Below are 27058 nucleotides of genomic sequence, written 5' to 3'. Positions count from 1 at the left end.
AAAGCTAATGATACAAATTTTCTCTCCAACTGTTATACTAAAATTACTATTCATAAAAAATAAAAGTAGTGCTTTTCAATCATTAAAAACTGGAAATGTTTGTCAAGAACTTTCAAAACAGGAATTTCCACTAACCAATACACAGATGAAACCAAAAGTAATAAAAGAGATCATACAGGAAAAATCAAAAGATAAAACCTCACTCAATATGTCCCCCTACTACAAAACTTGGGGATTTTCTTTTTACTCAAAATGGAAGAAGACTACCCAGTATTTCTAGAAACCAGGAAATTTTTGCTCCATGCCATTCCACTGATATTCTTTCTTATCTATTCCAGGGCTCCCATACCCAGTTAAGGAATTTAGCTGGGGTCAGAGAAGAAAAAGTACCAATTAGCTTCTAGGCATGTATCATCATTGATGGAAATGAACTTAGAAGAACCATGGAAACAGTATACAAAAAGGAGCCATAGTATTATAATTAATCTATATAATTAGAGGATTCCCTGCCTGCTGCTTCAGATTATACAAGAATAAAGTTTAATCCCACAACAAGTCCATGAAGAATCAACTCAGTCAACGGGTCCATGTGAAATAAAGAATAAAATGCTAAAGTCTTGGCTAAAGATGAATTTTATCAGCCAGCTATCCACCTTAAGAATTCAGAAACAATGCTTAAAATAAAATATAGAGGAGAAGCATAAAAATCTACTTAACCTTATATATTAAAAATCCAAAGCTAGAATAGACTTTTCTCAAAGATTTCTTAAAAATGGAAAAAACTTGCATAAGAAATTTGGAAAGACAGGGGAACTTAAACATGTGAGTATACTGATCTCAAGATTCAGAAAAAATAATAAACTTTAGAAAAAGCTTTGCTTAGGAAATTTGGAAATTATTGACTTAATAAAATGATAAGCAGCATACAGGTGAGAAATGTTGAGTATTGCACAGAAACAGGGCTGTAAGATATAAAAGAGGGAATAAGGAGATAAAATGCAAAGTCAAAATTTATGATAAACAGTAAAGTATATAAATACCTCTGAAGAAAAGCCAACCTCTCCTTCCAAGATATATTTCTTGGAAAGCAGAAGAAAAGAGTTCTTTCAATCATGATTGAAAATGAGGAAAGAGTCAGTCTCATGGCAGAGAATGAAAATCCTTATGTTTCATAATTTACTCATGAATTGAAAAAATTTGACAAGAGCCCATATGGAAAATATATATATATATTAGAAGAAAACTTTCCTAAACCCAAAGGCTTGAATTTGGAAAATAAAAATTATTTTTAAAAAGTCTATTCTCAACTATCCACTGAAGAACACTCTAAAAGTTTTTTTTTTTAAGTGCATAACTTGATGATGCTTGAAAGAAAACAAAGTTGGTATAAAGGGTATATGATAGAGTGCCATTTATCTAAGACAGGCAGTAGGGAGACACCAAAACACACACTAAGACAGTCAAACACATACGTATTATGTATACCTGGTCCTATACGCACACATATGTTATACAAACACATATGATTTTGTTTTATAAAATGGGAGAATAACTAATAACCCCTTTTATTATGAGGGAAAGAGAATAAGGAAAGAGAAGCTAGAATTCCCTAAAAAATAGCTTGTTCTGCTGATTGACACTGTTCAAAACTATATATAATTATTAAAAATTAAATAAAAAATTAAAGTATTTGAAAATAAAGTAAAAATTCAACAAATGCACCTAATTGTAGGACCGTTTGATGGACATAATTGAATAAGAAAATGCATCAATTATTCCAGGCCCTTTTCTCCCAAAATGTATAAATGTCTTTGTTGTGTAATTAAGCTTTAAAATGATTACAACCAGAATTAGTATATTTATGTCTACTTAAAATAATTCTTGCTCAAGTTTCAATGAACTTTGAAAGTAAAGAATATTATGAAAAGATAATCATAAAATTTATATTATATAATATTAAAATGTATTTCAAAAATATGATAATTAGGTATATGGGATTACATCAACAATACACTATCCCAATAGACTATTACAATAGAAAACAAAGAAACATACTGTGGTATAAATCTATTAAAGGCATAAGATTAGATACAGGGATGGTATTAAAAATAGGTGTAGGGCTGGGATGTGGCTCAAGCGGTAGCGTGCTTGCCTGGCATGCGTGCGGCCCGGGTTCGATCCTCAGCACCACATACAAAGATGTTGTGTCCGCCGATAACCAAAAAATAAATATTAAAATTCTTTCTCTCTCCCTCTCTTGTGCTCTCTTTAAAATAAAAAAATAGGTGTAAATATAATAAGATGGTATGCTAAAAGATAGAGAAATAAGATTAAAAACCTAATGAAGTAAACAAAAAAATGGAAATTAAAAAATATGAATAAATGAATAACTAAAGCAGATGAATGATAAAGTTACTATTTATTAAAATTTAAAAACTACTTTCTAGGTTCACTGAACAAAATGTGTGTGTGTGAGTGTGTGTGTGTGTGTGTGTTTATAAAACCAACTATAACTCAGAACGAAACAATGAGAAGGGGCAAAGCCTAAAAACAGTTATTTTAAAATTCAACAGTACCTGGAACATGAGAGGCAATCAGTAAGTATTTTATAAGTATATTGAATGAGAACTATACACAATACATGCTTTTCTATTAGAACAGCTCTATTTACATGAAGTTTTTAAAAGAATAATATAAATTGCAAAATTCAACTCACAATGAAATTGAAAAATAGGAGAAAATAACAATAATGTGAATTTTCTTTCTTTCTTTTTTTTTCCAAACGATTTTCTAAATCACTTCCCCCAAATTCTGATTCAGATGTTTGAATCAACTATTTCTTTTGAAGTTCCAAAGAGCACACAATTTTCATGATAAAAATCATAGGATACTTGGGTTCCTAGAAAAGCATGGAACACTTTGTTACACTTTTTATTAAATTAGTCATAACCTTGACACCAAAACCTGGCAGAGAGAGCACTCCATTGCAGCTGAAAGAGGGACAGCTGTCCCTTTTATTTTGATTAAGGTGGCCTTCTGTGTACCACGTCATTCATGACATTACAACAGCATTGTGCCAATGGGGTTCAAGCAAAAAGCAGATGGCCCGCTCAGCTGGAAACTTTGCAGACTTTCTGAAGAAGGGGCTGTTCAGTGAAGTGGGGCAGGGTGAAGGGAACCAATGCATGACTTGAGGCACTCAGGAGCCAGCAGTATTTGGAAACTCCCAGAAGGGACAAATGAAAAAGAGGCATTCTCAACAAAGATATATATCTTCATTGAGAGCTAGGGCCATGGTGGAGGGGCTACCTGACAGAAACTTTAGTTGTAGAAAACCATGGCACTCCCAGAACCATGGCAAAGCTGAGAAGGACCTGGGGGAGGAAAACCAGTACACTAAAATCTTCCCCTTTGCTGTATTCCAGGGTTTAGCCAGTGATTTTTTCTGGCTGACTTCAGCAAGAAGGCTGAGGGAAGGGAAACCAGGTGAGAGTCAGGAGAGGTCTGTCAGTGCATAGAGCAGGGCAGATAAAAGCTGAGAATCAGTAGAGAGGGGATAACTCTCAAAACAGAATAAACATACATCTACATTTCGAGAGCTATGGCAGGCAGCAATTGTCTAGGTGCATAGTCCAGGAGATGTAAGTATTTAGGATCATAAGCTGAACACCCCTTTCCCTCTAAAATTTTCTCAAAAAAAATGATTCCCAAGTTCTTTTCATCCCATCTCAGCCACTCACTGCATAGTGAGCCTCTCACCTCCTGCATTCCTGCCCCTGAAATACTGATTTCAAGCATCCCACACTGACTTGCTTTCATAGTCTAGTGTCTCCACCTGGAGGTACACCCAGATGATTCTTCCACCTAATGAAGCTCTCCAACACACACACACACACACACACACACACACACACACACACACACACACTACACACTTTCCTGCCCTCACTTTCCTTTTCCTAGGTTAGGTTCCATGATCCCAGTATTTTAATCTTTCTTTTAAAATACTTCCATTGTCAGGCCTCTTGCTCCTTCTTTGGAACTCAATGTCAAGAACTGTGGAGCAGAGCGCCTACTTTTATTCTACTTGAAGTCAACAAGTCAGCATGCACAATCATATCTCCTGTGTCAGTGATAACGAATTTTTCTATTACTTAGAAAGAGTGATAGCTAGAGCATCTGAGTTTCTCCAGGTCCCCTAGCCCCAGTTCCCACAGGGTGACATACAAAGGATCAGATGACACCGGCACACTCAGTGTGCTGCATGCAAGCAGAGAAGTCCTATTCCTAAGAGGTTTGAATCTTGTCTAATGGCCATTAAACAGGCCCAATACCATGAAAACCTTATCTTTGTTAGGCTAGACAGTGTCTTAATAGACACTCAGTCCTTTACCCTGATTTTATTTAGCAAGTCTGTTCATTACACAAGCAACTCTAAAATGATACTCCAGAGCAAATTATAGCCAGTGCCTCTCTTCATAATCTGTGCAAAAATATGACAGTCTAGTATAGTATTTCCCCCCAACATTCATCCATGCCTATGTAGGAGCAGTCATGTCATCCACCTGGGCTAAGTGGTTTCGCTCTCTTGGATTGTGACTTTCTTTTTACTAAGTCATGATCATAAGCCTTCAAACACCATCATTTCTCATTTCAGATGTAAAAATCCAAATTCCCCTCCATCTAAATCAAACTCTCTGCTACTTTTCAGAGTAAAACTTCCTGAAAACAAAAAATAATTACACTTGCTTCTTCTATTTCCTTAGCCCTACCTTACTCTCTTGGCCTCTTTGTACAGTATCTTTCTTATCAAATAAGCATATTATCATAGTCACAGATATTTATCCAACTTTATCAAAACCTGCCTAAACACATACAAAAAAGTCAGTATCCTTTCTTCTTGGAAATCTTGGAAATTCTCACCTGTCTTTTGTGAGATCAGCACTCTCTTAACTTAACTCTGAATTTTAGACTTAACTCTGAATTTTCCTTTTCAATCTCCATACTGGACCTTCTGTTTCCGTCCACAGTGCTGGTTTCATGAATGTGCAGCCTTTTCGGTCCCAGAAGGCTCACCTCTTGCAAGGACCTCACACTGGGATTAATGTTCTGTTATTTCCATCTTGAAGTTTTTATTAATTTTTGGACAAGAGTCCTACATTTTTATTTTACAGTGGTCTTCACAATTCTATGACCAGTTATATATATTATAAAATATTATAGTGCTTTAAAGATTCAGTCTTTCTTCTCCCTTAACAGGTACTTTCTAGTTCATTTCCTCTGATTCTATTATTTTACACTATTTTTTTCTAGCAACCCCTTTAAGATTTTTCTAGCATGAAATTCTCTGAGCTAATCATGAAAGTTAAGATCTTGATATATGTCCAAATAAAAACATATGCTGTCCTCTTCTCTACAAAATTTCCTTCTCCAATATCCCTGCATATCTGCAGCTAACAATAATCCATCAAGTTGCTAAAGCACCAAACCCTGACATCTTCTTTATGTCTCCCTATTCTTATCCCAATGTACAATCCATAGCCAGATCCTGTCAGTTATCTCCAACTTGTGTCTCAATTCTGTTCATCTCTAAACATATCCACTGCTCCCATCAACTATTCATGCCTCTCCAGACTACAGCAATAGCCTAATTGGATTCTCTTTTTCCCTTTTATTCCCTAAAATTTAATATTTAGAGAACAGCCTAATTTTTAAAATTTTCTCAAACTTTGTATTTTTTAAAAGAAATTAGCATTACACAAAAATTAACAATATGAAAAATTTCATATGACCTTCCTTCAGATTTTCCAAATAACATATTTGCCACATTGGCTTCATCTCAAATATATATTTATACACACACAAATATATATCTTATATACATATATGTATATATTTTACATAAATACATAATAAACTCATATATTACATATTTTATATATATTTATTTATATCATTTATATATGTATATTCCCATCATTATTCTGTGGTTTTTTTCGGGGGGTTTGAACTCAGACACACTCGACCTCTGAGCCACATCCCCAGCCCTATTTTGTATTTTATTTAGAGACAGGGTCTCCCTGAGCTGCTTAGCACCTCACTTTTGCTGAGGCTGGCTTTGAACTCGTGATCCTGCTGCCTCAGCCTCCCAAGCCACTGGGATTACAGGCGTGTGCCACCATGCCCAGGTCCCATCATATTCTTTGTTAAGTATCATTTGAAAGTAATTTGCAGATATGATATCCACTTACCTTTATGCATATCAATATGCATTTCTCTAAAACAAGAATATGCTCTGAGTTAACAATAATCAAGAAATTAACATTGATAAAATACTGTTTTCTACTCTATAGACCTTAACCAAATATGGCCAATTGTTCCAATAATATCTCTAAAAGGAAATTATTTTTTCCTGGTCCAGGAACTGGGCCAGGATCCACTTTGCATTCAGTTGCCACAATTCTTTAGTTTTCTTTAATCCAGAACATTTTGTTCTGCCATAAAGTAAGGAAGTCACAAAGAATGATGGAGACATGTCATAGGACAGAGGGGTCAGTGGGTGAAAACTGGGACAATCTGAGAATTAAAATAATTCATTAAAATCACATTATAACATTGAATGAAATAAGAATCCTGAAGTCCATACTGATAAAAATAAATAAGCCAGAAAGTAAATATATTTAAGAAAGTAGAAAGCCCTTTCATTAAGTAGAATGTCACTAAATATAGAAGAAATAATGAAATTTGAAAATTATCAATGGGTGGAATACTACATGTTGGCACTATGCTGGATGCTGAAGATTCAGCATTATCAAAAAGTACACGTTGTCACTGACATAAGATAATGTCCAAGCTCCTGAGACTTCACAAATATGGCCCTCATAACTTGGACCCCTCAGGTTTCTCCACTCAGTTCTGTATTTGCCTCATGACTTTTCATTCCAGCCATGCTGAACTAATTTCAATTTCATTGTCAAGTGATTTCACACACCCTTTCACACATTAATTGCTCACTCCCATTGGTAGCTAACAATGTGTTACTTGTAGAAATTTCTCTTCATTCTTCCATAACCTCTGACATGAATCTCCCTACAGTTTTATTTTAAAAACCATTTTCTCTGTCTTGATTCACTATTTAACCTATATTTTAATAGTTTCTTGACTAATTTTTTTCAACTACTTGCCTATAAACTTACTTTTATAGGTGGCATAATTTATTTAAAGCAATTTTAGGTTTATAGAAAAATTAAACAGTAAATGCAGAGTTCCTAAATACTCCCTCTTCTCTCCCTCTCAATTTTCTCTATTATTTACAATTTGCATTCACGTAGCACATTTGTTACATTTGATGAATCAATAATTACCCGTTTTAATTATGAAGTTTATCATTATATTAGGGTTTGCTTCTTGAGGACGATTTTCAGAGACACAAAGGTATTTGCTATATCATAGCACATAAAAAATTGCTGATTAAGTTAATAAAAGAAAACAAATAAGCCTAATATCTAAAATTCGCAAAATGCATACATGGAAAAAATTAGAAGTTCCATTTGGCCAGATTAACATGGATGAGGAAGGGTTGGAGAACAGAATAAAAAGTTTAGGACCATATTTATAGGATATTGAATGCAAAGTTGGAACTTCATTCTGTAGAAAACACTGATAGGACAGCTATTTCTCATCTGTTTGGGATTACTGTTTCCACTTCACATTAAGGAGTATGCAAAACTTCTCAATCCCATTGTTCATTTCTACTACAAACCTAACAACATCTTCACAGCTTCTCTACTTTTTGCTAAAGATTTGTTATGTCACGAAAACAAATGTCATTGTACATTCTTTAGACTAGTATTTCCATTCTTTCCACCCAACCACTGCTGAGCAAGGTTTCTCTTTACCCATCTCCATTTCTTTCTTTGGAGAAATTCAAATTGCTATTACACCATTTTAATGTGAATCAATATAGTAACCTATAGTAACCATATTTTAAATTAGTATAACTATCACCTTGGAATCTGAGCGCACACACACACACACACACACACACACACACACACACACACACACACACAATGTGCCTAGCAAGGTATTTCTGTAGCTCAATAAAATGCAAACTTTACAAATGCAATGTTCACTGTCCTTTACCAGATGTATCGGGCTCCTCCTAGGAAAGGAGTGGTTCCATAGCTTAGTTATTGTGAATTGGCTGCATCACTGTAGTATGCTGATTTTTAAATCCTTTGAGTATAAATCTAGGAGTGGGATGACTAGGTCAAATGATGGTTCCATTCCAAGTTTTCTGAAGAATCTCCATACTGCTTTCCATTGTAGTTGTACCAATTTCCATTCCCACCAGCAATCTATGAGTGTATCTTTTCCCCCACATCCTCACCAACATTTATTGTTGCTTGTATACTTGATTATTGCCAATCTGACTGGAGTGAGATGAAATCTCAGTATAGTTTTGATTTGCATTTCTCTAATTGCTAGAGATGTTGAACACTTTTTTTATATATTTGTTGATCAATTGTATTTCTTCTGTGAAGTGTTTGTTCAGTCAGTTCCTTAGTTCATTTATTGATTCGGTTATTTGGGTTTTGTTTTGTTTTGTTGGTATTAAGTTTTTTGAGTTCTTATATATTCTGGAGATTAATGCTATGTCTGAGGTGCAAGTGGCAAAGATTTTCTCCCATTCTGTAGGCTCTCTCCTCACATTATTTATTGTTTCCTTTACTGAAAAGAAGATTTTTAGTTTGATTTCATCCCATTTATTGATTCTTGATTTTACTTCTTGAGCTTTAGGAGTCTTGTTAAGGATGTCAGTTCCTAAGCTGATATGGTGGATATTTAGGCCTACTTTTTTTTCTTTTAGGCACATGTCTCTGATCTAGTGTCCAAGTTCTTGATCCACTTTGAGATATTTTTTGTGCAAGGTGAGAGATAAGGGTTTAATTTCATTTTTCTGTGTATGGATTTACAGTTTTCCCAGCATTATTTGTTGAAGAGGCTATATTTTCTCTAGTGAATGTTTTTGATACCTTTGTCTAGTATGAGATAGCTATATTTATGTGGATTTGTCTCTGTATCTTCTATTCTGTGCCATTGGTCTATGTATCTGGTTTGGTGCCAATACCACACCCTTTTTGTTATTATGGCTTTGTAGTATAATTTAAGGTCTGATATTATGATGCCTCTTGCTTCACTATTCTTGCTGAGGATCACTTTGGCTATTCTGGATCTCTTATTTTTCCAATGAATTTCATGATTGCTTATTCTATTTCTAGGAAGAGTGTCTTTGGGATTTTAATAGGAATTTCATTAAATCTGTATACTCCTTTTGGTAGTATGGCCATTTTGACAATGTTAATTCTGCGTATCTAAGAGCATGGGAGAGCTTTCCATTTTCTAAGGTCTTCTTCAGTTTCTTTCTTTAGTGTTCTTTAGTTTTCATTATGGAGGTCTTTCACCTCTTTGATTCCCAAATATTTTTTTAGGCTATTGTGAATGGAGTAGTTTTCCTAATTCCTCTTTCAGTAAACCATTCTTAAAAAGGGTGATACTTCCTGTGTCAACAGCACCCCTTCTCTTCCTTTTGAGAGAAGCAGGAGAGAATTCTAATACTCCACAATTTGGTTCTCAGATCTTTTACAAATTCAAGGATACTTTTTAAAACAAAAGGAGGAAGAAGTAGAAAATAATGAAGAAGGAAAAAAATAAAATGAAAAAAATGATTGTTTTCCTAACTTCAGAACCCATCCAAATACATTTTCAGTAAAGTCTTAAATATTGTTTGGAAATAGCCATATGTATGTATACCATAGGCAACAACTAAGTCAAAAAGTGGAAAATTGTATATTTTTCTCAACTGATATCCTCATACTTATTTCTGAAAATCCACTCATGTTCAGATTGGCAATTTTACGCAAAAAAAAATATTAAAACAATTTGTTTTTCACTGTTCTATAGGTTAGTGATTTGGGCTAGGCTCAATGGAGCAACTCTGCTTTGAGTCAGGCTTAGTTAATCTTGGATGGGGCTCTCTCGTCTCTGTAATGCTGGCTGTTGGATTGGCTAGGAGCTGATTGACTGCAAGTAGAATGACTAGTTGACTTGAATTATTCAGTTTTATTCTATGTGATCTCCTACCTACCTACCCAGATTAGTGTCAGGCTCATTCTATGTGAAAGTAGAATTATACAAAAACCTGGTAATACAACACCCTTTCTGTAGCCCAGATCAAGGAATAATTTAATCTTTTAAATCTAATTATTTAAGAAATACACTTCATAAAGCTCTAGCTGACAGTGGTAGTGATTCTTCTGATGGTTCTGGGCCTGGTAAATTGAAAACCTTCTGTGAAGGATTCACCAGATGTTATTAGGATAGTCATTGTTCATGGAGGAGGTCAAAATATCAAAATTAACAGCAGTTTTAAAGTTGATTCCAGACCTCATGGATGATTTTATAGGATTCAAGACTTAAGTAAAGGAAGTCACTATAGATATGGTAGAAAATCGCAGAAGAACTAGAATCAGGCCTGGAGCCTGAAAATGTGACTGACTTCCTGAAATCTCATTATAAAATGTTAACAAATGAATGACTGCTTCTTATAAATAAGCAAAGAAGTGGTTTTAAGATGAAATCTAGTCCTCATGAAGATGATGTGAACACTGTTGAAATGACAACAAAGGATACAGAAGATTATAGAAACTTAGTTGATAAAGTAGTGGCAGGGAATTTCATGCAATTTTAACAGCCCTTTTATATTTAAGTTCAGCTCTGACATGAATACTGCTTCACAATGTCTTTTATCCATGTCAAGAAACTGAGGTCTTGGCAGTAAAGTGAGACCATAATGTGTTGATTTCAAATGTTGATTTCTGCACTATCAATATTTCAGTTTACTCAAAAGCAATTACATTTCAAAAAATTGTGTCCCAAGATTGCCACATTACAGTAAAACAACAACTCTATTAAGAAAGGGGTGTGGTTAAATGAGTCAACTTTATTAGCCATTTCAGAAACAGGAAGAAATAATAGGTGAAGTGCAGGAATGCATTTTGGCTTGTCAGAAAAGGGATACACAGGATAAGAAGATATGATTTGATAAGACTTAATTTCCAACCTATACTCTTCCTTTTGAGAATTTTTTAATCTAAATTGCCCAATGGTCATGACTATTTCTATGATATACTAAAGTCAACATCATCACCCCAAATCCTGAAGATATTTAATTATTTTTACAATATTTTACAAATATTAAAGAACATTTATGGGTAGGTATTTTAACTCAATAAAATGAGGATGAAAAAGTTAAGAAGCCATTAGGCATTGATCAGGTCACTCAAAGCCATTTTGTCTTACCAGATATCAAATAAAAAGCTATTAGTGCTCTTTTTAACAGATTTCGATTTGTTGGGGAACCTGGAGTGAGTGATTCCTTGGCTTTAGGATAGATATTATACATGCCCCCCAAAGTAAATCATGATTAATCTAATTATGTAGGTCTAATTCTCATTCTCTTTTCCATGGATTTATCTGAGGATGCCACCTCATTCTATTTAAGGTGACAATTGACAGTCTGCTGGAGAGGCCATCTTTTAAAAAAGAAAAGACTCATAAAAAGGAAATTTTTAGCTCCTTACCTCTCTTTTCAGCCAGAACTTCTGAAAATTTGTCTGAAAGTACAGTCAGTAACCATCTGATCATGAGATAATAAACACCAAACTGATTTTCAGAGAAAAAAAAAAAGTGAATCAGAGCAGAAACTTGAAGCCCCTGGATTCCCAAGACATTACTTTAGAGAAGAACCTATGATATCAACATCTGCCGTAGTCTGGCTGGGCAAAATAACCGGGAGGTGACAAGCAACTTGAAGGTTGAAGCAGGAACCACTTTATTGTGAGTGAACTCAGTGGGAACTGAGTGAGAACTCAAAGTATTGGGCACCCAAGGTAGCAGAAGCCGCTTCTCTGTGGGACAGCAGAGGTACATATACCCAACTAATTACACACAGCTTAACTCAATTAACATCATTTAGATACAGTCAGTCATTAAGGAATCCTCATCATCTTAATGGCTCGCTGGCATTACTTCACAAACCACTCCTTCTGGCAAAGTGCCAGGCACCATCTTGACTTGATTTGCATCCTCAACAAACCTCCTCTCTCATTTTCGTCTCAATTTTTGTAACGAGACAAAAATTTGATCCTACTTCCTCAAACCACTAAAGTCAGATTTTATATTACTTACAAATGAGGCTTTTTCAACTGATACAGAAACCTTCAGGTAAACAAATAATTATTTGTTAATAGCAGTGTTGATGGATGTCAGTTGAAAACCTCCAAAGAACACATAGGTTGGCGAGTAAAGTTGAGTTTATCATCATTGCAACAAGGGGACAATTCTGTAAGAGGGTGTTAACAGGGATGTATGGGGGATGATAGGCTTATATTAAGTAATTCTGGCAGGGGTTATAAAAATTACAGACTTGATCTGGGTTGTTTTTTTTCTCTCAGGAGATAGAGATAATTCTGTGGATAGAGATAATAAATGACTCTTATCTAGGATATAGGGTGGTGGGGCTAGCTTATAATTAACAATCAAGTAGCCTCTCATATTAGCCAAGAAAGGGGTTTTACAAATTTTTTTATGCATTAGTTCAGTGTTCTGTTTTGTCTATGCTCAGTCTTGATTATGGAGTGGTCTTAACTTTTGTCTCACTCCAACATGGTCTCTGTGAAACGTTTTGTGTCCAGAGGACAGACTGCATGTGACTGTAGTGCCTGGTCCACTGTCTGCCAAAGGAAGATGTGACTGAGGTGCTAGGCCTCCTCCTGACACTAGGTGGAGTGCCACTGCTTATCACTAGATTTTCCTCTTTTTTTTTTTTTTCTTTTGGGGAAGGGGCAGGAGGTAGCATTATTCTTCAACTGTTCATACACATATTTAAAATTCATTTGTAAATATCCACTTATTTTTAAAAATCACTCCAGAAAATCCAGAAGTGAAACGATAGGAATCTAGGCAAAGAAGGCAGCTAAGAGGGTAAATAACATAGTAGGTATTAAAAACACATCTCTTTTTTTTTTTTTTTTTTTTTTTAAAGAGGAAGTGGCAGGTTCTGGGGATTAAGTCCACAGCTTTATACATGCCAGGCAAGTTCTCTACTGCTGAGCCACATCCACAGCCCAAAATAAATTTCTAAGAAATAACAAGTACAACAACAAAATAAATTCTTATAACCAATTAGATACATGTGAAAAGGGAAAAACTGGAACTGAAATTAGATTTGTAGCCTGGGAGACCAGATGAATATAAATGACATTAATCCAAACAGGAAGTGTGATAAGAAGACTCTGGCCAATATGGTAAATTCAATTTTAAAATATAAAGTTGCAATATCTCACAACCAGAGATATAAGAAATTGTGTTCTATATGTTTAATATGTATAATATGAATTGTAATGCATTCTGTTGTCATATATAACAAATTAAAATTTTTTAAAATAAAAAAGGATGACTTGAATGAGCAGAAAAATATGCCATGTAACACGAAAGGCTCAATACAATATGTCAATTTTCCTAAATAAACATGTTTATTGTATGTTTCATGTAGATCCGATGCGATAGATACAAACAACAACAACAACAAAAGTTGCAATATCTCCAAGACATTCAGGTGAAAATTATCAAAAGGCAGTGGAAAACTGAACCCTTACACACAAGCAAGAGGGTAAACATTGGAGAATTTGGAAGGAGGAAATGATATTTTCAAGAAACCAATTGTGGCTGCAATTGATTTAAATGTACATTGATTTAAATGAGCAATAAAAATTATAAGCATCCTATATTTTCATTTGTAAAAACACAATAGCATCAAAAGAGTTAACTTGTTTTAGAATTTGACTAACATGATAAATGCCTCTTACAGAAAATTTTCCTGAACCAAAAATATCATCACAGATCAGCTCATTAAATGCATTTAACCTTTGAATTGCCCTGATGCTTATATATATGTATCTCTTGCAGCTCTGTCTATTCCATTGTCATCTAACTCAAAATCTAATCTCCCACAGGAAATTAAACTGCATATTTTTTCTGCTAGGAAAATGATTTCAAATGGAAGTTTCATCCACCTAGGTGCTTGGTATGCTTTTCACAATCTCCAGCACAGCCCACACCTGTGTAGGTTCTTAATCGTGGCTGGTGACTATTCTATGGTGTTGTTATTCAGGCCAGGAAAGGCTCTATCATTTGGGATTTATTTTTAATATCACTTCCAAGAGGCTCCAATGTTGTGACTGAGAGCAGGTGCCCTACTGTGTTTCTGATGAGTTTTATCAAAAGAATATGATTCTTCTATCTACTAACCTCAATTAGGAACAGACTTTGTTTTCTTCCTCTCTATTCTCCGATTTGATTGGAACTTGAAAAGAGGTGACCCACAAAGTTCTTGTCTTGCATCAGTTTGAGTGAGAATAATTTTTAAAACTAGAAAGCTCTTGGATATTAGAGAATGTTAAAAATTACAAATATTTTTTGTTTCATAAACAGATTCTATAACTTACCATGTAGTAGAGAACCATAAACTTGGAATCACCAGGCCAAATTCAGCCTACTGCCATCTTTATTTGGGAAGTACAATTTATTTCCAGTTGACTTGAATTTGTCTTAGGTTGGACTTGATCTCTCTAATGTATCACAGTCCCCACCCATCCTTATTGTTTTACATTTGACAACAACCCAAGTTTAATAGCTCCTTTGTAATCTTCCTTTTCTATATTTGAAGTAAAAGAATGAGGTTGAAAGTGTAACCGTACGTCTAATTGTATAACTGTTTATCTTAATTGATATTATTTAAACATTTGTGACAAAATAAATTCTATATGTCAGGTTACCTTTCCCCAAGCAAAAAATATGCAGAAAACTAGGCATTGTATTTAGCACAGAGAATGACCTAATATGTTTGTTTCAAATAAATGGATTTATTGGGTTAGTGAATTGCCTTTGAGTTTGGATTAACTTCTTTTGGGTCTGTTGAATTTGAGTACAAGATATCAGAGCCTGAGTTTGCTGAGAACTAAGTTGCTTTTGATATTTTTGATGAATATTGAACTTAGTGATTCCTATCTTTGAAACTTTCATTGTATACTTTATATTAAGAGACCCACTGTGGAGTGATGAACTTAACATATAATCTATCCAAATAGTTACTTTTTACTTGTCCAGTTGTTTTATATATTATGTCATTGAATTTAACAAAAACTGTGTTGAGCATGAATTTTTTTGGTGGGGAGGGGGGTGTACCAGGGATTGAACTCAGGGGCACTCGACCACTGAGCAACATCCCCAGCCCTATTTTGTATTGTATTTAGAGACAGGATCTCACTGAGTTGCTTAGTGTCTTGCTTCTACTGAGGCTGGCTTTGAACTCTCGATCCTCCTGCCTCAGCCTCCCGAGCTGCTTAGATTACAGGTGTGCACCACTGCAGCCAGCTTGAACATTGTTATTAATGCACCCAGTTTATACTGGATAAAATTGAAGTTCAGAGACATTGAGGGATTTTTCTCAGTTTACACAATCACTAAATAGCAAAATACAAATCTTTTGCCCCCCCCCAGAGGCAAATATGCTTCTCTTGTTTCTATTATTAATGAGGACAGTTAAGTTCAAACTCTTTAACAAGAGGATGCATCCTAAGTATTACTTTGACTGTTGGGAAAGACTTGAAAGTGTGGGAAAGGACAGATCTACCCATCCACTCAGCAGCCTCCCAATTCACCCTCCTGTGTGTCCATCACATAACAAGGTAGATGAGAAACTCTTTCCCAATGTTCTACTTTTCTCTGGCTTCATGTTTCTTTACATCTTTCTTTTACTCAGATTCCTAAAGATATTTTTAAGTACTTACCCCAATCTTAGACAAGTTTATGTATGAAATATGAGGGAAGTTGTGAGAGAGATCACAAAGGTGGTTCACTCCAGGTTCTGGCCCTTCTAGGACTGTCTCTTTGTGCCTCATACAAGAGAACACACAAAATGATATAGAGAAGTCTCAACTACTTGGCTTTAAGTGTCTCACAAGGATTATTATTGAAACAATTCATAGGATAAACTTGTCTTACAATACTTACTTGAAAGCCTGAATCTCACACACATACATGTGAATTCAGTCCCACTATTGTCCCTATCATTCGGATTTCCTTTTAGAACACTGGTGTTGACCATTAAGAAAATTCTTTTCATCAAGAGGAAAGTGTACTCAAAATATGTCTATTGAAAAAAAATATTTGGAACCAATTTTACTATGCTAATGCTTTCTTCCCAGTTACAATAATTTACCTCAAATTGAACTCAGTAGTCGGTATTTTCACATTCAAAGAACTGACTCAGATCCATCAGTTCTCGTCAAGCCTTTCCCTGGTGTACCTGCTCCTCAACTGGGTCACAAGTGAATATACAGATGTTCCTTTGGGTCCACATGAATTTTCTATTAGACCATTCTTAAACACAACAGATTTTCAATTAAAAAAAAAAACAGAGAATAAAGATGCAGAAATCCAGGCTCAGGAATTTTTTTAAAAAGAACTCGAATGTCCATACTAGATAATTTTAAATATACCTGCTGGTAGCAGATCAGAAGGTACAAAGGAGGTTATTAATGACTATTAAAGTTAGGATGATGGGGTTTGTAAATGGAGGCTCTTGGGAAATATTGAAATATATGAAACTTTGCATAATTTAGGAAAATCTCGCATGATATTCTTAAAGAAGAAATTGAGTCTGAATCTGAAGAATGAGTTCATGTTTAATTTCAAACCATGCTCCAAGTTTGACTCCTGAGGTCCTTCCCCATCTCTTCACTTAGATGTACTTCACCAAGGTCACATCCACTTAGTAATCATTGCCTCAAAGATTTCATCATATGTAAAGAAATAGACTTGATCATTCAAATGTGTGTGTGTTTTCACTCTTCAAGCAAGGCCATCTGTCAAAAAAATCTCCCATTTTATTTTATTTTTTTTCACCAAACTACCTGAGCCACACGTGTATCAATATCACTTTTCTTCTACTCCACTACAAAAGGGTACCTTGAACAGAGCTCTCCAGTACATAGAATGAACTCTGCTTTACTCTTCCCCAGAGCCTCACAATTTGTTTTCCTTCAAGCAACCTGATCTAGTCCACCAAATCAACTTTTTAAATCCTCTTTTACTTAATGCTTTCTGTAGACCAGGCCAGTACTTTACATACTATGCTTGATTCGATATAGTTAATCAACAATGCAATGAGTTAGGTTTGATGTTAATTTCATTAACATTGAAAGCACAGCATGGAGAGATTTAAGTAGTTTTTACTAAATAACTTGTGAAATAAAGAATAGAGCTTATTAGTGGAACATGGTGAAAGAGAGGTCATGTACTTTTAACATTGAAACTCTCATAGCTTCTTAGAAGAAGAAATTTAGGCTGTACATGAGAAGCTGTCAAATATCTTGAAGATTTCCATAGGGAAATACAAGAACAGCAGCTAAAACTGTAGCACCACAGGAAGATACTTTAGAGAAGCATCTTGCTGTGAAACCAGATGATAGATGTGACTTTTGCTGCAGTCTTGGAATATTAGCCATGTTCTGGAGGCCAAAATCAAGAAGCACCAGGCCTATGCATGACCTGTCAAAAGACTCTACTCCGACACCAATTTTTCAATCTTTAGCCTATTGCCCTTCTTCAGGGAATATAAAGGAGGTGGATGTAATGAAGTTGGTTTAAGATCTATAGAGATGATTTCTTTATAGGAAAGTTGCACGATTGTTGCTTGCCACTGGTCTTCTTGGGTCATGTGAGGGTGCTTTCAAGGAGCTACTCCAAGATATTGCCATAATTCTCTGGAAAAATCAAAGCTTAAAGGTAGGAGACTAGCAAACAATACCCTAAATACATCAAAAGGAGTTTCCTTGGAAGCCCTCTGCACTCTCCCAATCATAAAACTGTTGTACCCTAAGAAAAGAGCTAGAACTGACTGCCCTGAGAACTACCTGAGAGATGTGGTGGTCCCAGCTAAGATGCAGCGCATTTCTATCAAGGAAACGTCTAGGGGAACCCCCAGAGAAGGATATTTACAAACACCCACAAAAGTAGCAGCCAGAAAAAAAAGATGGATTATCTGACATCCTAGGAGGGTAATGATAGACGAACCCTGTACCCACCAAATTCTCCCTGTCTCATTTTCTCCTCCACTTTGCTACCCTCCCTCTACCCTTCCCCCAGCCTTTGATACAGAACTCTAGTTGGGAGAGGAAAAGCATCCAGGCAGTTTGGGAGAGATACGGAAAAGCAGCTAACCATGCATCTCTTCCACTCTTCCCAGCGTGAGTCATGCAAGTGGGTTGGGGCAGGAGGGGCAGGGAGGAGTGCAATGCTTAAGATTGAAAGAGGGTTTGAGTTCTTACATTAAGCTAGACTAGAAGTTGATTACCTTAAAACTCAAGGCTGTTCCTGAGAATATTTTAGAATGAGCAGAGATATTATGGAATCCACCTAAACTTTCATGCAGGTATAGGAGGAAACAAGCAACAGAGTGATTTGCAGAGAGAGTAGTATGGAAAAAGAATACTAGGATAAAATTTCACTCCTACAAATTGTAACTTATGCTAGAAATTGGCTGGAATTGGGACAAGTCTTCAGTCAAAACTTCTTGTACCAATACCACATCCTTCTATGTTCATATACAAATGCATGAACAGTGAAACTCCACACCATGTACAACCATAAGGATGGGCTCTCCATGTTATACTCCATGTATGTATAATATGTCAAAATACACCCTACTGTTGTGTATATCTAAAAAGGATAAATTTTTTAAAGAGGGGGAAAAAGAGACCACAGTTCTTTTCTTGGCTACCTGTCACTAGACTTGGTTCTTGATTCTGCCTTGATTCTTCCCTTACCTTTAATATTCCTTTATGTTTCCCAGATGTCCTGATTTCATTTTCTGTCTCCCTTTCTGTCTCTGCACAAATCCCCTGCTATCTCTAAAATGTTATTCCATTCATCTCAGGGTTAAAGATGAAGGTGAAATCCAAAACCAATCTCTTTATTCCCATTATTGACCCACACCAAATTGGATGAATACCAATATGAGGTAAATGTAGTTCCTGGTCTCTGCTCCTTTCATTTTTCTCTGTCCCCATGAATCCATTAATTAAGCCATTCCTAACCATGATCAGAAAGAAAAAAAAGCCATTTGAGTGTAAACAAAAACTGGCCAAACCAGAACAATGATCTACTCGACTTCCAATTGATGAGGGATGTGATTATTCCTTAATGAATTATTTTCTAATAAATTTTTCCACTTGATTTTCTTATTTGTATGTTATTATATTTACAGCATGAAAAGGAATCCTCACACATCTTCCTATACAACAAAACCTATTATTTGAATTTTCTCTCCAAGGGACGTGGTATTATGCTAATATTTTTATATAGTCATTTTTAGTCCTCACAATAACATTCTGTTGAAAGAGATATTGTTTTAGTTTTTATATAGATAAAGAAATAACTCAGAGAGACTTAATGAGAATGAATGCTCCAGAATTAGAATTCAATTCTGGATTTTTCTAACCTAGAAAGAAACGTAATCTGGCCAAATCTTGATTACAAAAGTAATATCTAGCAGATGTTGGGGAGAACATAGTTGTTATAAGTCAAACTCCAAATGGCATATTAAGAGATTCAGAGGAAGAATACTTCAAAATATTAACTGAGAAATGAGATGGATAAAGACAGACAGAAGGAGAGAGGTTGGCTTTGGCTAAAATCCCAGCAGTAGAAATTGCCAGACACTATAAATTGAAAACAACGCTTGGGCTTGTCCATGGTTGTAAACAAATATGTATTGTGGAGCAGCACCAGAGGTTTGGACTCCAGTAACTTAATGCTTGTTTTACTCTAACTGGCAGTAGTTGCAACTTCAAGACTCTTTCTCTAACTGAGGATGCCAGGGTACATAGTCAAAGGCCTCAATTCCAAGCTCTCAGAGAGAAGACGTAGGAAGCTTTGGAGGCTGATAGAAGCAAGATCTTGCTTTCTTCTCACAGGTAGCTTGCTCTTTCTTCCATGTGATTGCCCTCTACTTCAGAACCTGGCGAGGGAGAACTCTGCTGGTGATTTTATGTTACCAGAGAATGTTATGGATTTTATGAATCTTCCCAAAATTACATGTAATGGGTCTCTGTGATCCCTACAGTGGGGGTTTGACTGAAGAGCAGCATTTTCTGCTCTAGTTGTGATTATTCGAGATAGGAGAGTGTGGTGTGGGTGGAAGAGTAAATTCAGAAGTCCAAAGATAAATCTGCAAGTTGTTTCTATGGCTACTAAAGATTCATGATCCTGTATATAAATGCTGCAACAACTAATTTTTTTATCTATGATGTTTATAATAAACACACTTATAACTCAATAATATATTTCAGATATTGATTCAAAAAATATTTGGAGTATGTAACAGAAGCCAAAACCCTATGCTTTGAGTATACATCAGTTGAAAAAAAAATTGATTCCGAACCCTACAATCACCTTTTTTGACAACTAAACAGAATTCAGTAGAATACTTAACTACTATGGAATATGATCCAATAATAATATTCATAGTAAAAATTAGAAACTACATCTGAACAACAATATAAAATATCTTGAATCATAACCTAAAGTGCTAAATAAATATTCAGAGTCTAAATGATTGAATAAGAAATTAAGTGTGGGAGAATGGACAGATCTCCCATAAAGAATTCCAAAGAAATTATAAAAATACTTGATGTTGGCCTTTTAATTGTAGAAAATGTACCATATTAGTAATGTAAGATATTAATACTCTGAGAAATTGGGTAGATGTATATAGGAACTCTATATTATCAACACAGATGTTTTTGTTTATAAATCTGAAACTGTTCTCATATTTAAAAAATTATTTAAAAATAATAATTATTTTCAATTTCCTTTAGAATTACCAAGACATATTCATTGGCATGTTTTCATTTTCATTAACATTTCAGTTGCATAAATTCAGTGAAGAATGGATCCCTGTATTGTCACACACACACACACACACACACACACACACACACACTCACACACACATACTGCTTAGCCACAAAGAATTTATAGCCCAGCATTGAACGTGGGTAGGAGAGTTGGCCCAGTATGTTGTAATTCCCACTTTCTAGATGACTGAAGAGCATTACTGAGATTGAGATTTGCTAAAGCTACATAACTTTTAAAAGGAAAAGCAAGAAATCAATAGCAGGTTTTATGACTACCAATTTACTTCTTTTTACATTAAATTTGTGATGGGTAATAATACTATTTTGACTGAGAGGCTTCATCATACCATGGATTTCCAAGACTGTACTAGCATGGGTGCTGCTAAGGATAAGAAAGTGGCCTTTATTGTGGGGCATTGCCCACTAGGGAATTGGGCATGTTCAATCAGGTTCAGATTTCCTGAACTTCTTATCCCTGAAACTCCATAATTGATATGAAACAAAAGACTTGAATTTGGTATGATAAAATAATCCTATCACACTGAATTCAAATAGCATCTGATACTCTCTGGAATTCAATTGCTTCATAAAAGGCCATTTTCTTAAAGTCAAAGTACTTACTTTACAATGACAGCAGAACAACATAACCTGGTGGGAACACCATTATTTGAAATTAGAAGACATAGAGTCAAATTCCAGCTATTACACTGGCTAGTTCCATTATATTGATAAGGTTACATATCTTCTGAGTAAGAATTTCTTCATCCAGGAAGTAGGAATGCTACCACTTACAGTTATTTAGCAGATGTGATAACATGTACATGAGTCACCAAGCACAAAGGCTGATACAAAGTCGGGATTCAATAAACATTAATATTAGAAACTTCCTAGGAGATGCAGTAATGATTCTGACTGAGGGAAAGCAGGAAAAGCGAAGGAAAGAACAGGATGAAAATGAGGATCTCTGTATTACAAAATCATCCAGAAAAATTGGTAATCAGGTGTGTAAAGTGCAAGCAAAATTCCCCCTTCCCCTGATCCCAACCTGAGACCTCCACCCCATTATAGCAAAGAAATGACAGGACAATTTGAATCAGCACAGGTTTCTCATTCAATGAATACTTAAGGCCCAGAAGATAATCCAACATGTTTAAGTATGTTTCTGTCACAACAATAAAAAAAATTCTAATTTATACTGACATCTTTGAAAATTGTACAATCTAATATGCTGACCTACAGGACGAGCCTTTTGAATAATAGCCCTCATTCTTGTGCCAGTTCCATGCACTCAGGACTACCTCCAAAAGGAGTGCCACAAGGTTGTAGGACTTTCATTAAGTCAAATTTAATTAAATCCCAGACTGTTTACATTGCAAATGGTGTCTCTTGATGTTCTTTAAGACTAAAATGTGCAAAGACAACCAAACCCTATGTATCTGGTTTTATAGTAAAGATTAACACTGGATCCAGCACCTCCTCCTGTCAGTCTCTTTATGAGGGAGATGGTCAGCAGTGGAAGGAGTAATCACCTCCTTGTGGAGGAGTGGAAGAGACAATTTGCAAGGACCTATTCCTTGCCTCTGATTCTCTGCTTCTTTACATTTTCCCTTTTAATTCTGACCTTCAGCATCTACAACTTAATTTTTGAACTCTGAAAGTTGCTGCTTTTATTTTAAATGTTGAATTTACTTTCTGTATGTGACATCTAGAGCACTAAGCCATGAACATTTTCAAAACAAATCATCTCAACAATAAGCACGCATAGTTCCCATGATAGGTAATGAGCTATGTAGTTCAGGGCTGCCAAGTTGAGCCTCAGATCAACCACTGGAACTATTTGGAAGGCCTCACATGTACAGTGGCATTGCTGGTGCTGATCCCAGCCATATGAGATCAGTGTTTCAATTTCCCTGACAGCAGCTTTATTGGCAGGACAAAGTGTACAAAGGTTGCCAAAGCTAACATATCAGAAGGCGGGGCCTCCAAACAGATGTGCTTTCATTTCCTGTTATTTTCCATTTTTCTTTCATTGGCAAGTTCTCTGTGTACAAAGCCAAATTGTAATGCTTACTTGGGTGTCCTTAAAGCCCATGATAGTCCTTAGTCATCTAGGGCTAAACTTGAAAGTTAAATTTAACCCATGGTTCGAAGTGATTGGAAACACTCAAGTTTCCTTATCTTGTGGCTTAATTATAAGCTTGATTTTGTTCTACTGTTAACATGGAAGCTGAGAGTTGGAAAAAAAATAATGTAATGGAAATATGCATTACATGACACTTAATGTGCCCCTTAACTACATTAAATTATGCTAAATCTTAGAGTCAAGTTATTTAAGCTTTTAGTCTAACACCAACTAAATGGTTGCATCAAAATTACCTGGATGAGTGATAACAATACTGATTCCCTGATCCTTCAGCAAACATATGGAATCATATCATCCAGTAGTGGGACTCTGGAATATACTACATTTTTTAACCCTCAAATTATCAGTGAAGTTTGGGATTAACTAAGAAGCTTTTCTTTGGCCCCAAACTTTCTTAAAGCATCTAAGCCTGGCTTGGATTATCATTGATCTGGATTTTCCCCAGGCCTCAGTGTTAATCCACAGCATATTGTCCACAGTAACCACAGCAGAAATAGGTCTTTAAGTCTTTCTAGTTTGTCCCAGGACTAATGTCAGCTCTTGGAGATGAGACTGGGATAAGGAAAAAATAGAAGACCTCATCACTGAGCACCTTTCACATACCTGTCTCCACATGAGGTTTTTCATGTGTGTGATATGGGGAAAAAATGTAATTTGTAATCTTCTTCTATCTTCTAAAGAAGATATATTCTACTGACTGCAGTGTCTTTTATGAAAGAAGAATGATGAATGGGGAATAAATAATTGGAGAGAATAGAAAAAAATTAAATGGGATTGCCTGTGAAAAGGAGCAAGATGTAATATTAAATCTAAGAAGGGAGAGATTGTAGCCTGGAAAGCAAGGCCCTGGAGGATAAAGAGAGAAGGGAGACCTAAGGCCAAAAACTGGTCTAGAGTCTGGACTAAGCTGTTTTAACAAGAACCTAAAATGTAGTGGCTTAAATGAGAAAGTTTATCTTGTTAGCATTTAAGAGCTCAGGGACTTTTAAATGCTAATTTTTAAATGCTACTAGTTGGGGACTTATAGTTTCTAATAAGTTGTTACAATTGCCAGTATTCTTCAAGCCATGGGAAATGAGAGGGTGTCCAAGACAAGAAGCTTTAACTTTGAAAGAGGACCAATTACACACATCATTTTTGTTTATGCCTCATGAGCCTGACTTGGTTTCATGGCCACACCTGGATGAGAGGAAAGTGAAAATATGTCATAGTACAGGCAGCAATGGTCTCAGCTAAAATGTGGGGCTCCTGCTGCCAGAAGAAAGAAGGAATATGTGGGTGAGCTACTACAATTGCTAGTCTCTAACCACTCAACAGGACAGAGCTAACAGGGAGTTCGGGAATACATTGCTATACCGTTTGCCACATGGATCCCCACCTTTTGTTTTCCTCCAAAATATTTAGGAAAACACACACTGTTCACCAATATTTTTGAGTTATTTCTTTCTAGTAAATATAAAAATCCAAGTTCTGCTTTAAGGTTGGAATGCTGGCAAGAATCAAATCTTCACCCAGGGATAGGAACAAATAAATTGCATTTTTATTATCTTCACAACAGTCTCGTGAAGAAGCTATCACCATCGCCTTATTACAGAAGTTGATGCTCAGAATGTAAGCCACAAGCAGTTTCCACACATGAAGGAGGTGATGAAGTTGGTACTCCTTCTGAAAATCTCCTGATTGCAAAGCCCTTGCCCCAAATCTATACCCACTCTGCTCCATTCTCTGCCTTCTTTCCCAAAGTAAGGTAAGAAGTCTCACTGGCTCCAAGGATAAATCTCATTTCGCTCTGTCCTTTTACAGCTATTTCCCTTTTAGTTTCTAAGTGACCCAACCTCCAACAAAGTCAATCTAAACCACCTTAAGCAAGTGTTTTTAACAGGGATAAGGACATATTACTTAGTTTGGAAACTTAGCCTTTAGAAAGCTTTTTTCTTTCCCTCCCAAAGATTTGACAATTAACCTTTAAAACATTTTAATTTAGCAAAATGATAGGAGGAAATTGGTAGAAAATTAGTTGGTGTCTGTTCAGAAACATTCAAATGTGGTGAATAAGACAGTTACATGTGGAGTTTGCTTCCATAGATAATTAAGAAACACATGTTGAGAAAAACCAAAGGTTTTCATGAGAATTCTGTGTCTATTAGCCCAGGAACTACTTCTAAAATAATGAATGTGCTTCTTAGTGTGAATAACTTTGGATTTGAGGTGACATTCTACCCAAAAGGGCATAACATTTCTCTTGAAAAAATCCAGGATTCTTCTACCCATTAAAACCTGGCCACCCCATAAGAAGCCCAACTTACCTCCATGGTGTTACACAAGATCCTGCCATGTGTCAATTTCCTCTGGTAAAAGAATAATTATGGATATTTATTCAAACGCTATATAATGATTTTCAGTGCCCTGATTCTCAAAGCCGAACCTGACAAAAATCTATTCTCACAAAGCCAGGCTGAAAGCAGTAAACAACCTCACCAGGGTCAGGAATGAAGGTCACAGAAGAAATTATGAGGAACTCTGACAAGAAACTACACTCTTGGCCCTGTTCAAAAGTGTTTGCGTTTCTCAGAAGGGATATGATATACTCAAGTGATGTCTACATCTGCATCACCCTGAGCTAGGTCTATGGAACACTAATCTCTTAAGAGGTTCCCAGAAAAGATTTATGTGGCTACAGTTAAGAACATTGCATAGTCTACCATACTATTTGAAATATACAAGTTACATCAACAAATTGACTCTGGAAACAAAAAAACAAAAAAACAAAAAACAAACAAACAAAAAAAAACCCTTAACACTTACCTTTGTTTAATGTAATGTTTTTAAAACTTGTTTGATTCCAGAAGCCTCAAGAAAAAAAAATAGAATTAATATTCTTAATATTCTACTTCTCACCTCCGACCTACCACATATTTTCCATTTAGTGACCACAGGGATTTTTTTTTTAAAGCGTAAAATAAAGTCTCCACCCCGACCTCAGCAGAAAAATGGTTCTGACAGTTCATATCAACTCGGCATGAAAATCATAGCCCTGAGCAAGGTCTACAAAGTCTTTCATTGTCTGGTCTCACCTTTATCCATGTCTGCCTCCTATGTGTCTTCCTGGGCTGCTCTACCACCCTGCTGCTTCTAGAAGGTTCCAAGACACTTTCCACAGTTATTCTCTTGCCTGGAGCACTCTTCTCTAGATATTTTTCTGTTTCTCCCTTACCTTATTCTGATCTATACTCAGCTGTCACTTTGTCAGAAAGTTTTTGCCTTCTTAAATAAATAATTCTTCCTAAAATAAGCTCCTTTTCTACTCTCTGACCTCTTACACTATCTTGGTTTCCTTCACAATACTAGTCATTACATGATATTTTATAAAATTATTTATTTATTAACATATTGCTCATCTCTCTATTAAAATGTACACACTATGAGCAGTGATCCTTTTTGTTTTGATTTGTGCCTCTTTGCCCCAATGTCTATCCCTGACACAGTATGTGCTCAATAAATAAGCACTGAATGAATGAGTGAATGAATGAACATCCTACAAGTTCAGCGAGCATCCTGTGGAATGTATTCAAGATTTGTTGGTTTTATTCTGAAAACCAAAAAAAGACAGATTTGATGAATTCAAACCAGTTATTTGGTGGATAAAACCAACCCAGAAAAAAAATTGAGCTAAGCATTTTACTACATAAAGTTCTATAACCATTCCACAAAAGCAGCTTACATCTCTTTTTTTTTTTTGCTGAAATATATAAGATTCTAAATTCTTAGAGGAATTGTTTTTCTATTTTTTTTTATAGCTGGGAATTTTTCTGCTAACAAAAAACCAACAGAAAGTTCTGTGAATTATAACCTTGCTTGATCTCCACTGGAG

At 35.6% G+C, this 27058-nt stretch overlaps 1 long non-coding RNA gene across 5 annotated transcripts in view; it reads right to left on the bottom strand.

Annotated features, from left to right (window-relative positions):
- LOC144365432 (uncharacterized) overlaps positions 1–25681 on the bottom strand; it is a 153550-nt gene extending 127869 nt beyond the window's left edge. The window contains exon 1 of one of the 5 annotated variants that reach the window (XR_013423853.1): positions 25494–25681. This is a non-coding gene — a long non-coding RNA (uncharacterized LOC144365432). The remainder of the gene's footprint in view (positions 1–25493) is intronic. The other 4 variants (XR_013423851.1, XR_013423852.1, XR_013423850.1 and 1 more) reach the window with 4 other exon arrangements.
- Between the last annotated feature and the right edge of the window lie 1377 nt (positions 25682–27058).

The sequence above is a fragment of the Ictidomys tridecemlineatus genome, chromosome 7, assembly GCF_052094955.1.
Source record: "Ictidomys tridecemlineatus isolate mIctTri1 chromosome 7, mIctTri1.hap1, whole genome shotgun sequence".
NCBI classification, from domain to species: Eukaryota; Metazoa; Chordata; class Mammalia; order Rodentia; family Sciuridae; genus Ictidomys; species Ictidomys tridecemlineatus.
Note: the sequence above shows the minus strand (reverse complement) of the source record. Positions and strands in the feature narration are given on the sequence as shown.